Source organism: Geotrypetes seraphini, chromosome 18 (genome assembly GCF_902459505.1).
Source record: "Geotrypetes seraphini chromosome 18, aGeoSer1.1, whole genome shotgun sequence".
Taxonomy (NCBI): domain Eukaryota; kingdom Metazoa; phylum Chordata; class Amphibia; order Gymnophiona; family Dermophiidae; genus Geotrypetes; species Geotrypetes seraphini.
In genome coordinates this window covers 40,402,652-40,416,296 of record NC_047101.1, presented here as the reverse complement: position 1 = coordinate 40,416,296, position 13,645 = coordinate 40,402,652, and positions in this window count along the sequence as shown.

Genomic DNA, 13,645 nt, shown 5'->3' with positions numbered 1-13,645 from the left:
TGCCCTTCTTTCCTTAGTTTACATAAACCAGTTTCTAACACCCATGCCCCTGATGGCACTTAGTCATGTCACATGCCTAAGTAGGCTTATTTAGGGGATGGAGTTGGCCTTAGGTGTCACTAAGCACCGTCAGGTGAGATTGTACAATGAATCTAGGCTTTTAAAACCCTGGTCTACATTACCAGTTCCTAAGTTCATCATTAAGCCACTTATAAATAAATTTCTAAGGTGCTGGTCAAACTATCCTTCAATTTCCCCTTCTCAGTTTACTAAATAGTTTAAACACTTTTTTTTTTAAACGACCTCCGTCCCACAAAGGTGTTTCAACGGGGAGATTCAAGTGGTGAAATCCTCACCGGTCTACTTTGTTTTTAAATATTGTGCATTTCTTATCACTCTTTAATTTGTGATTACTTATCTTAGTAATGGTGAATTACTCATGTCTCAGCGTGGATAAGCGGTAGGACCCGACATGATTCACCAAAGTTTTGTCAGGGATCCACACAAAACCACTGCCATCCACCTCTTATCCATTACTATGGCAGCGGTTGGATCCCTGACGAAACTGGTGAAACATGTCGGGTCCTACCGCTTATCCACGTTGAGAAATGAGTAATTCACCATTACTAAGATAAGTAATCACAAATTAAAGAGTGATAAGAAATGCACAATATTTAAAAACAAAGTAGACCGGTGAGGATTTCACCACTTGAATCTCCCCGTTGAAACACCTTTGTGGGACGGAGGTCTTTAAAAAAAAGTGTTTAAACTATTTAGTAAACTGAGAAGGGGAAATTGAAGGATAGTTTGACCAGCACCTTAGAAATGTATTTATAAGTGGCTTATTGACATTCTAGGGAGACATTTAGCCATTTTGAGTGAGGTAAGTTCATCATTAGGCACCAGTAGCTGCTAATTTTCTAAGTGGCATCTGAACGTGATTGACAAGCATCAGATGCCATTTTTCTAGGTGCCTGCCATTTCAGGCACCACTTATAGAATTAGCCCCTTTGTATTCAATATTTTAATGAGTTTTCTCTAAAGAAAGTATGCTTTCAGATGCAAACTTAGGTGCACAAATAGAATGTCAGATATTGGATGGAATGGATTTCTTGTACTTCCTGAGTGAAGCCTGTTTGACTTTACTGTATTTTCGCTTTTTAAACCATGTTTGTAGGATAACTTTAGTACAGCGTTGTTCACTGGTTTTCATGTGGGGGACCACTTTAGTAGGAAAAAAAATTGGTGAGAGCCAGGACTTTTGAAGGACAGAGCAGCCTTGGCCAAAAGTATGAAGGGGTAGAAATACAAAATAGCATTCCCCCCCCCCCCTTTTAAAATAACATGTAGCCTGCGCTGCTCAGGCGCACTCAGAGCAACTAAGATAACTAAAACAAAATCTATTCTCTGCATTTACTTTCTTCCCAATATACAATTTTCTCCAGCCTTCTCCCAACCAGTCGTGACTCCCAATTGCTTCTACCACCAGCCTCCATCATCCTGTCTGTACCACTTTTCCTCTAAGCCAGTTCTTTCCCCATTTTGTTAACCCCTCCCCCCTCCTTCTCTGGAGACTTGATGCTGGAGTACCTTAGGAAAATCTGTTTTGTTTTCTTCTAGCACCATTTGACTCTTGGTGAGTTTGAGCCTCCTTGTTTGCACAGTCTCATAACCCACGAAAGACAAAGGCGCGTGCCGACAACTGAGCGCAAGACAGAGGCACACGCCAAAGAAAATTACAGTTTTTAGGGGCTCCGAAGGGGGGTTTTGTTGGGGAGCCTCCCCAGTTTACTTAATAGAGATTGCGCCGGCTTTGTGGGGGGTTGTAACCCTCCACATTTTACTGTAAACTTAACTTTTTCCCTAAAAACAGGGAAAAAGTGAAGTTTTCAGTAAAATGTGGGGGGTTACAACCCCCCATAACGCGGCACGATCTCTATTAAGTAAAGTGGGGTGTTCCCCCCACGTCCCGTCCCCCCCGTCGGAGCCCTAAAAACTAATTTTCTGCGGCACGCACCTCTGCGCTGCGCTCAATTGTCTGCGTGCGCCTTTGTCCCGGCGTGCTTTTGACCTGACACCGAATTGGTGCACTGCAGGAGTCAAACACAATTGGTAGATAGTTGGTGTCAGAAGAAAATACAGTAACTTCCAGAAAAGGCACGGCAGAGCAGATTGAGGGATGGTGTATTAGTGAAGACAATTTGGAAGCCATACGTAGGCTCAACTTGTATCGTGGTGTAAGTAATGATATATTTTAATACACAATTCATTTTTAGACTCCTGAGGCAGGTCTTTTGAGGCGAAACACAATCGTCTCGAGTCTGTTTTATAAATAAAAGGATTGAGCAGCATCTGGTCTCCTTCGCTGTTGTTTTCTTGTAAGTAACCATGAACCTTTGTTGGCCTCGTATTGCACAGCTTAGATGACTGCATTAATACCTCCCTCCCTTTTTTTTTTTTTTCTTTTCAAAACCAGAGCAGTGCAGAGCATTTAGTTTGCTGGCTAGCACTTATGTAAAAAATTGGGGGGGGGGGGGGGGGTAAATTAGACTTATTGGTCAAGTTTTTAGGAAATTGCTTGCCTATAAATTTTGGCATTTTTATCTCTAGAGTATTCACTGTTAGATGTTATTGAAGTTCGAGGAAAAATCTTAGCAAAGAAAGAGCAGTGCTTACCACCATAAAGTGAAAATCACAAATGATGCAGCCAATTACAATGACCATATTTTACATGAGTATTCAAAATACAGGTATAAAATGGTCAAGCATAAATGTTAAACAAAGCCCTATTTGTAGAGTGCCATATTTATAGTTGCCCTCAGGAACTTTGGCTATGGCTGATGGCTAACCGTCAAGAAGTTGAAAACCAACCAGAAATGTTGGAGATATTTAGCATTCTGTCAAAGGGAAAGTCTTCAGAATATTTTTTCTCTATTTCTTGTTTATAGGCATTGGCTTGAAGGACCTACAAGATTTCCATATTATCTGATTCAGATTTAAATTTTATAAAGAGAGTTTTGGGGCTAGGGTTTTTTTTTTTATCACACTACTAAAAAAAATGTTTTTGCCAAAAAGATACAAAATATGAATGCTGATTAAGGCTAGGAACAGATAAATATTTGCTCATAACTTTCAAGCTCAGAATTGTAACTGTTTGAAGATAACACTCCAAATGTAACCCTATGAATAGCAATTGAGGATTACTACAGAGGAAGAAAAGACTGCAAGAGCTCAGAGAGTCAGCACTTTAAAGCATAATAGTCGCAGGACCACAATGGTGGAATTCCCTTCCCCAGTATATTAGAATAGAACGTGACATTTTAGCATTTAAAAAGTTATTAAAAACTTACTTGTTTAGGGATGCTTTTGATCTCTAAACTTCTAAATTTTTCAATTCTATTTTAATTATTATTATGAAGTGTGCTTTGAATAATTTTTACCCTACCTTTTGTACTTCCCTTTTTTTTTTCTATACCCTAATTGTAACTCTACCCCCTTTCCTATCTCTCATGTTAGTCTTTATTGGATTTTATTGTTATTATGCTAAAGTTTTTTTATTATTATGTACATCGCCTAGAAATTTGAAATAGGCGATTCATCAAAAGTGAAATAAACTTGAAACTCACTTGTATAGAGCCATCATCAGTCAGGAAAAAACCCCTCTGCAAGTACTACAAAGACTACTTAATGTTTTGTTTTATCAGACACTTCGCTGTTGGGCTTTCAACTCAGTTAACGGAGCTGGGATCCAAAACCTCTCTCAACCTATTCATCTAGTCTTTGCAGCAAAAGTCTGTTTGTTTAGCCTTCCCAGGGTAAAAAAAAAGTCCGATATGTTTTTCAAATTAAGAATAAACAACATATATTTATATTTATTCAATTTTCTATACCGTTCTCCCAAGGGAGCTCAGAACGGTTTACATTCATTTATTCAGGTACTTAAGCATTTTCCCTGTCTGTCCCGGTGGGCTCACAATCTATCTAATGTACCTGGAGCAATGGGGGATTAAGGTCACAGGGTCCAGGGTCACAAGAAGCAGCGTGGGTTTGAACACACAACCTCAGGGTGCTGAGGCTGTAGCTTTAACAACTGCACCACACTCTCCCCATACAATCACAAATTAATTTAATTCCTTACATACAAAAGTAACATACTGCTGCTACTCAACCTCCTTCCAAGTGCAAACCCACTAGGAACACAGCCATCAACCCCTCTTAAAAATACTTCCTAACCCAGGACAACCAGGCCTTCAGGTATTTCCAGAACATCTCAAAATTCAGCTGAGTGTGTCTGACATCTCATTCCATAAATATGAGGCTTCCATAGAGAACTTCTATCACAGAACCCTCATTTCTTTCATTGATGGAACACACAACTGCTCTTTTTGGCTAGAGTACAAAGCTCTCACAGGAAAGTGCCAACCAATCCTCTCCTCTGAGCACAACAGATAAAATAATGTACTAGGCACCAGGGCACTGAAGCCCTACAATTGTGCCCTAAATCTGGCCACGAGGTGTCACAGTTGCACAGTGATGGGAACTCTTGACGATCTGTGAGCATTGCCTCAGTATCCCCTGGCCAATTCAGAAAGTGGAGAACCTTAGCTGAGAGTATAACCCAGGTCTCCAATGTTAAGAAATCTTGCCCTGTGTTACTTTTGAGGTATTGAAGAAAAAACATGAGATGGGTTAAGATTTATGTCACTTGGATAGTCACCCATTTTAATATTACTGGAGGACCTTGCAAGGCCAATAACAAGTTATGGTTTCTGTGGCATGCAACCACAGGGGTGTGACCAAAGGGGAAGCCATTTGGAGCACTGCAAAATAGAGAATGACATGGGGTCAAATTTGTCCCCTTCCCCTCGAGTTCTGTCCCTGTCTCTGCCCCATCCCTGCAAGCTCTGTCTTCATCTGCACAAGCCTTGAACACTGAGGGAGTAAAAAGACGGATAGACAAGGGTAGCCCGGTTGACATTGTATATCTGGATTTTCAGAAGGCTTTCGACAAGGTTCTGCATCAACAACTACTTTGAAAAATTGCGAGCCATGGAATCAAGGATGAAATACGTGGATTAAAAATTGGCTGGTGGATAGGAAACAGAGAAGTAGTAAATGGACAATACTCGGACTGGAAAAGCGTCACCAATGGAGTGCCACAGGGTTCGGTGCTTGGACCCATGCTCTTCAACATATTTTTAAACGATCTGGAAATTGGTGCGACGAGTGGGGTGATTAAATTTGCTGATGATATGAAGTTATTCAGAGTAGTGAAGATGCAGGAGGATTGCAAACATTTGCAACATGACATAAACACGCTCGAGAAATGGGCGGCAACATAGCAGATGAGGTTCAACGTGGATTAGTATAAGGTGATACAACAAAAATCTTATACACAAATACAGGATGTCCGGGGCGGTACTTAGAAAGCCCCCCCCCCCCCCCAAGGAAAGAGACTTGGGAGTACTGGTCAACAAGTAGAAACCGTCCGCGTAATGCGCGGTGGTGGCAAGGGTGAACAGAATTCTGGGAATGATTAAGAAGGGGATCACAAACAGATCGGAGAAGGTTATCATGCCACTGTACCAGGCCATGGTATGCCCTCACCTAGAATACTGCATCCATGAAGAAGGACACAGTACTATTTGAAAGGGTCCAGAGAAGAGCGACTAAAATGGTAAAGGGGCTTGGGGAGTTGCCGTACAGTGAGAGATTAGAGAAACTGGGCCTCTTCTCCCTTGAAAAGAGTAGACTGAGAGGGGACATGATATAAACATTCAAGATACTGAAGGGAATAGACTTAGTAGATAAAGACAGGTTGCCCTCTCCAAGGTAGGGAGAACGAGAGGGCACTCTCTAAAGTTAAAAGAGGATAGAATCCATACAAACGTAAGGAAGTTCTTCACCCACAGAGTGGTGGAAAACTGGAACGCTCTTCCGGAGACTGTTATAGGGGAAAGCACCCTCCAGGGATTTAAGACAAAGTTGGACGGGTTCCTGTTGAACCAGAACGTATGTAGGCAGGACTGGTCTTAGGGCACTGGTCTTTGACTTGGGCGCCACTGCATGAGCGGACTGCTGGGCAAAATAGACCACTGGTCTGACCCAGCAGCGTCAAATTCTTATGTTCTTATGATTTTAAAGTGTTCAAGGCTTGTGATGATGGGATGGGAACAAATTTGCCCCTATGTCTACCACCAGAGCAACACTGAATTGCTGGTGGTACTGTTATGACTAACTCTTTATGGGGGTGTAGAAAGCAAAAACTAAAATCAGGTACGGCCGTTACATCAGACCTGACTGGAGCTCCAAGTTTCTTAGGCTCACAAAGTACATCTCTTAACAGGAGCTTCTTTGAGCTCCCTAGAACAAACTCTTCTCCCTCCTGATAACTGGCTCTCTTGGGATGTCCTTGCCTATCTTGACAGGTATATTGGGAGCTAAACTCTTGGACCCTCTGTGATTTTGCTGATTTATTCTGAGGACAGTCAGCAGGCTGTTACTTTAAAAGACATGATCAATTGTTTCTGGAACGAGGATGGGTTATTTAAAATTGTGATTGCTCACGGTGTAACTGTTTTTAAAGAAAAAGTAGATAAACTTGTAAATGTTGATACCAATGTTTCTATATTAGATAAATATTTGTCATCTATAGAAACCTATGTGGCCCCCATTAGCAGCTTCAGTATCTGCAATTAAGGATTTGATTAATAATCATTTTGAACTTGAAAATATAGAGAGCCTGGCAGGGTTAGAAACATACCCCTACCACCACCACCTTTTACTAAACCGCAATAGCGGTTTTTAGCACAGGGAGCCGTGCTGCTTCCAACGCTCATGGGAACTATTTGAGCGTTGGGAGCAGTGCGGGGCATTCAGCGCAGTTCACTGTGCTAATAACCGCTATTGCGGTTTGGTAAAAGGGGGGGGGGGGATAGCTTCTTAATTTTCCTTGTATTTATTTGCTCTCACCAGAGATTCTGTTGAGGGAATATTTTAAAGAAGTATTGAAGTTGTTGAATTCAGATACTATAACTATTTCTAATTGTTACTGTATGCCCACCAAGAAGTTTGTATCATCAGGGATGGATCAGTTAGTGTCCCCAGAATTTAGCTCGTTTCTTGGAGCATTCTCAGAACACTGTGGGGTCCTTTTACTAAGCTGTGGTATAAAGAGGGCTTAGCACACCCTTATGCAAGTTTTTCTCATATGCTAAGGCTTCAGCTGCTCCTCCCATCTCCCAAGTGCGTTTGACTCACTCTTCACATAGTTTGGCATCAAAACCTGGAACAACCTCCCAACTGACATCAGGATGAAAACATTCTGCAACAGATTCCCAAAAAAAGTAAAAGCTCTTCTTTGAAAGCATACACACCGTAGACAACTAACTAGAAATACATGATGTCACTAAATCCCACACTACTCAAGAACTATACCATTGTAGTCATAGAACTTCCCTTCTCTCTTCCCTATTTCTCTCTTCATAACTCTGCCTTCCTCAAACTGCTATAATGTAGTATATACATTCTATAATTCCTTATATAACAGCAGTACCTGGAGCAGCCCACTTCCCCAATGATACCACTTCCCCCCCCCCCACTAACCCATACCTCTGCCCATTCCCCAATAAGACACTCCAATGGTAGTAAAACCTGGCCGCAGCCCTGTTTATTGAAAATTAACATATAACTTAAATATCATTATTATATTAATATAATATATTATATATTATAATATATATATAATATAATATATAATATAATATAATATATAATAATATAATATTAATATAATAATAAATATATTAAACACCATTGTATCACTATAACAACCTTGATCCTGAGCTACAGTAACAGTTTAATAGCTCCCAACCCTGCCATACAAGCAATGGTCCAAGGGGTGGTATGTCCCCACATGTCCCATTGTCCAGGGTCATCCAACCCACCAGGCATGGCTCCCAGCCGGCCCACCGCCCATCCTTTGATGAGCCCAGTAGCTCAGGATACCGCCACAGGCCTGTAACCTGTTACAGCTCCCCCCCCCCCAATGAACAGAGCTACAGCTAAGTTCTCACTCAATGCTCGCAACAAGACACAAAGTCATCTATTAAGAGGTTCCAACCAATGTCAGATATGTGCACCTTTTCCCTAGAGAACAAACCTGCACAAGACACGTCTACCCAGTCATGTCTGATCTGTACCCCTTCCCTAGACTCCACCCACCTTACACAGCCCACCATCCACCGTTGGGACACCAATCGGCTCAGTTGCGGAATTATGTCAGACCATACCAGTAGCGTACTGGGAAATCGCCCCTGTATCACCCCAAGATCACCCATGATCGTGTAAATAAGATGTTTTCCAGTACACAAATCCACATCATTTCCCCCCAAGGTGAAACAGCATAATCTCTGGGCGACAAGGGCGATGACACAAGTTCGCCAGCAGAGGCAGCAGCTGGTGCCAACGCATGCCCCGCTGTCCCCACCAGGAAATATGCACACCATGATTACAGAGGCCTAAGTGCAGACCACTCGGTCTGTAGACTGCTTGCTTCCCAGCCCAATAGACAAAGGAGTGGCCAATGATCCAGACTGACGTAACACGCTGCACCGCATCTGCAAGGAAAAACCTGCAGTCAGGCCAACGTTACTCCAACAACAGCTATGTTAGTAGGGAGCAGGACATGCAGTAAACCCAGCACTGCCCCTATCATCCCCATGCAGACCCACACCAGAAGGCTCCCCAAAAATCACCACCTCCCCCCAACAGCCAATCCCCAAGATCCCCTACTAGTGGCCCATCAAGACTGAGCCACCCCCTGCCCCAAACCTGTTGGGTGAATGTAACTCTGATAAGCTTCTGATGACCATCGCCCTAGTCGTTGGATAACAACCGTCGGCATCCCAGCCACAAAAGTGCTCGTAGCCACTCCGATCCAAAAGGAATGTGTTCCATAGCATGCAGGCTCCTCTCCACACCTCCCCAAGGCAAGATACAACACCACCAGGAATTGGTATTGCATGAGGAGAGCACCATCCTCATGGATCAACAATGCCAGACTCAATCGAGGACGAACCGCCATATAGGCACTCAGCAACATGATGGGGCATGAGGAACTTCCCCAACTTGGTGCAGCACCAACCTGCCCCTGCCCAGCTGGTCTGTCATGGACCGGGAGATGTACAATCACATCATGCCCTCTTCTACCTGCACATTTCTCCGCAGGAGACCCCGCACCTCTTGAATATCTGATGGGTGTACAAGTAGCTCACCCACCTGCAGGGCTCCAAAGAAAGCCAGAGAAAAAGCTGCTCTGAATAAGCATTCCTTGAAGAGGGACCTCATCACCACCGGTAAGATCCCAATTAGAAGGGTCAACAGCTCGTGTGTGATAGGTAGCTAGGAATCCAGCATCCACAGAGCTACCCAACCCCTGGCCACCATCATCCAATGCGTCCATAATCCCATCAAGGGCAAGGCCAACTGAAGGCTTTACAAAAGAAGGCAAAGCCCGCTAAGTGACCCGCTGCCCTCGCCCCCCCCCCTGTGCCCCGACTCCCACCGAGGTGACCCTGAAGAAGGGGAAGACGACATAGGTGGAAGAGGTTAGAGAGGTCAAAGAGGAAGAAGAAGAATCCCGCCCCGGCGGCTTCGCCTACCCTTCCCTTTTTTCCTTCCCCTTAGCCCCAGCTCCTAGAGCCGCCGTGTTACCCGTATTCTGGTCACCTCTGGGTCCGCTTCATCCACCAACAGCTCCAGCAGTGGCGCCATCCATGCTTCTGACCTTGTGGCTGCCACACAACTAAAGGCTGAGTACTGCACTGTGGCATGAACGAACTATCCAACAGGCAATGCACGAGTATATACAGTATGTTGCATTTCACTAGCTCTGTTCTGCTCATCATGTAATTTAATAATTGCTTTTCATATTTTATTTGCCCTTGTGTCTTATCAGGATAAGGATTATGTATTGTGGGATTCTCTACAGTTAGATACATTTCTTCAAAGACAAAATGTGTAATCACTAGGTTAGGAATATGAGGATTTTGTTTTGTTTTTGAGGATTTTTTTTTAATTCAGGATTTGTTTTGTGGCTATGATGACGATTGTCTTTTCATCTGTTTCATCTTTTCCCCCTGAAGTAGACTTTTTGGAAATAATATGTACACTTTGTTTTCTTCTGCTTATAGTGATATGAATTCAATTTTTCTGTGACTTCTTCTTTTTATATATACTATATATATATTCATGGGATTCTGTATGTCTGAGTAAATAGAAAAGTTGAGATCCAGGTAGATTTTGTGACTATATTAACAAGGCAGGATTGGTTAAATATAGCTATACTGAATGCTGTTAGTTTTCCAGGTTCCTCCCTAGGCAGAATCTGTGTTTGTTCAGCATGCTTACTGGTTAAACAAGTTTTGTGGGTTCCCTTGCTCTTTAATTAAAGCTGTCTTCTTAGTATGAATAAAGGAGCTGTTTTGCTCCCTTTGCCATGATACCTAGATATTGTTTCCATTCTCTGACCTTTAAACAGAAAACATGTGGCCTCTGAAACAGGAAAGGAAAACCAAGAAAGGGAAATGCAAAATGCATTATATCACAAATATTATGTTTACATTAAACACGTTATGTAATTTTTTAAAAAGTTATCAATAATAAAAGAACAAATTAGACATGTTAACATAATAGAAGAAAAATGTGGGTGAGCTCTGTGTTTTTAAGAATGAATGAATACATTTTGAAAAGGATGACTTATAGTAGTCTATAGAGCTGGTTGATGGATCGATTTAGCATTTTTGTACCAGAAAAAAAAAAATAGAAAATGTAGGTCTGACACAAGACCATAAGAATAGCCACTGGCCCATCTAGCCCAGTAACCCATCGTCAAGGAGGCCAATCCAAGTCACAAGTACCTGGCAGAAACCCAAATAGTAGCAGCTGTCCGTGCCACCAATACAGGACAAGCAGTGGCTTCTCCCAAGTCTGTCTTAACAGCAGACTATGGATTTTTCCTCCAGGAACTTGTCCAAACCTTTTTTAAAACCAGCTACACTAACTGTTCTCATCACAAACTCTGGCAACGCATTCCAGAGCTTAACTATTTTCTGAATGAAAAAATATTTCCTCCTATTGGTTTTAAAAGTACTGTTACTTATCACTTATATAGCACTGAAAGGCGTAATCAGTGCTGTACATTTTGACATTCATAGATGGTCCCTGCTCGGAAGAGCTTACAACCTAACTTGGACAGACAGATATGACATATAGGGTTGGGGATGCCGAACCCAAGGGGAGAGGAGTTAGGAGTCGAAAGCACTCTTGAAGAGGCGAGCTTTTAACTGGGCCTTGAACACTGCCAGAGACGGAGCCCGCCATAGGGATTCGGGCAGCATGTTCCAAGCATATGGTGCAGCAAATTAGAAAGGACTGAGTCTGGAGTTGGCACTTGAAGAGAAGGGCACAGATGAGGGGGGGGAGGGTGAAACACAGGGGGAGATAAGCTCTCCCTCTCGTGAATAACACATTAGTCAACTCCTAGAACCTTACCTTCCAAAAATATTCTGATTCCTAAATTAGCATCTACCTTCAGTATCCAACAAACTTCTTCCTTCATTGTTTGTTAATTTTTCTTCTGTAACCCGTATATGCTGATATCCTCCACTGTATCCTGTTATCACTTGATTCTCTGCTATGTAATTCTTTTGGAAAAATCCAGATATGTTATAATTTATAATCCTCTACTACACCATGAATCACTGTTATGTAATTCTCTCGGTAATGTCCAGATCTCTTCTAATTTGTAATCCGCCTAGAACCGCAAGGCACAGGCGGAATAGAAATCACTAATGTAATGTAATAAGTGAAAAGAAATAGTGAGGGGTAGCTGAGTGACTGCATTTTAGGTAAGTAAGAGGAGTTTAAATTGTATTCAGAAATGGATGGAAAGCCAATGAAGTGACTTTAGGAGAGGGGTAACGTGAGTATAGTTACTCTGTAAATTCATTGAGTGTCCCCTAGTCTTTGTAAATTATGATACAGTAAAAAATCCATCCACTTGTACCCATTCTACACCACTCAGGAATAGATAGCCTCAGAATTTGGTGCCACCACCCTTCTGGGACCATTGTCACCCAGCACGGCCTCCCAGAAATAATACTTTCTCCATCACTGCTTGCAGGTATTGTGGTCTCAAGAGGCTTCACAGACTCCCTCAGGCAGAAAGTTATGTTGTAACTCTTTCACATCTATCTTCTCAATAATGGTTTTTCAGATTTTGGATATTAAAAAGAATCAAAAACCCCATTCTATTATATAAAAAGGTAATGGAAATGTTTGAACCATGTTTATCTGCTGCAGACTAGTTGACAGTGCATGTGTGGCCCACATAGAGCATGAATTACTATGTGCAGTCCATCAGAGAGCCAATACGATTAACAGGATTGATTTCATTCAAATGTGCTTGCTCTTTTATCTTCCTTTTTGAGTCAGGTATTAATTGAAAGTGTTGGTTTGGGCTTTTAGGGTGCTGTTAGAGAAGGCCCTCTCCCCCCCCCCTTTACCTCTCATTTGTTTAAACAGAATATTCCTGATAAGTTCCTTAAGCAATATGTTCCATTGCAGCCTTTCCACTCTTTAGGAGATAACAAGTTGTCCTAGTGATTCTGAGCATAGACGTCAACTTTTCAAAATGACTGGGGGTGATAAAACCCAACAGAAATTACCCTTCCCTGGATACAGTCAAAGAGTTTTTCCCAATATTGGGGGTGCTTATGCACTCACGGAGCTGACACTTATGATTCCAAATGTGAAAGAGGTAAGTGTACAGCTGACTTGTACACGAGCTGTTATGGAACTTGTTGCCAAGAAAATTAGGCTACTGACATACATTTGGTTTTTGAAACTAGACAGGTTCAAAGCCAAGAAGTTTGATCACGTAACACCCCTTTCTCAATAAAGCGCACTGGCTTCCAGTTGCTCACCAGATAACATATAAACTATGTTTGCTCACATTCAAATCCCTTCTTTACAAAACTCCAGCTTTCATTTATAAGTTATTGATTCCATATACTTCCAATAGAACGTTAAGATCTACTGAACAGCACTTGCTGACGATTCCCTCTCTTAGAATTATTAATACTAGATGGCAATTGATTTTTTCTGTTACAGCCCCCCAAACTTGGAACTCACTTCCTATTCACTTGAGGGAAGAAAACAACTTAGAAAAATTCAAAAGTAAACTAAAGAGCTTTCTTTTTAAAGACGCCTTTGAAAATTAGCCATTTAGTCTTCCAACCAATTTTACTTTTTCTCTCTAATTTTATTGAAGTAATTTTTAACTTCCCTTTCCCTCTGTATCTCCCTTATATGTCTCTTTAACTTTTAAATAATTTGTAGTTCTTATCCCTCTCTTCCCTTATGTTCTTAGTTTTGTTACGTTTGTCAATAGTCTTGTCAGACCTGATTTTTGTTATTTATTGTATTGTTCCCCACATTTTGTAATTTTATTATTATGTACATCGCTTAGAATTATGATTAAGCGATTAATCAAATCTCCATTAAACTTGAAACTTTTTTTTAAAAAAACATCTGAGGGATTAGGATTTGCTGTGGGTGGCTTGAGGGTTTGGGGTGAGATGTG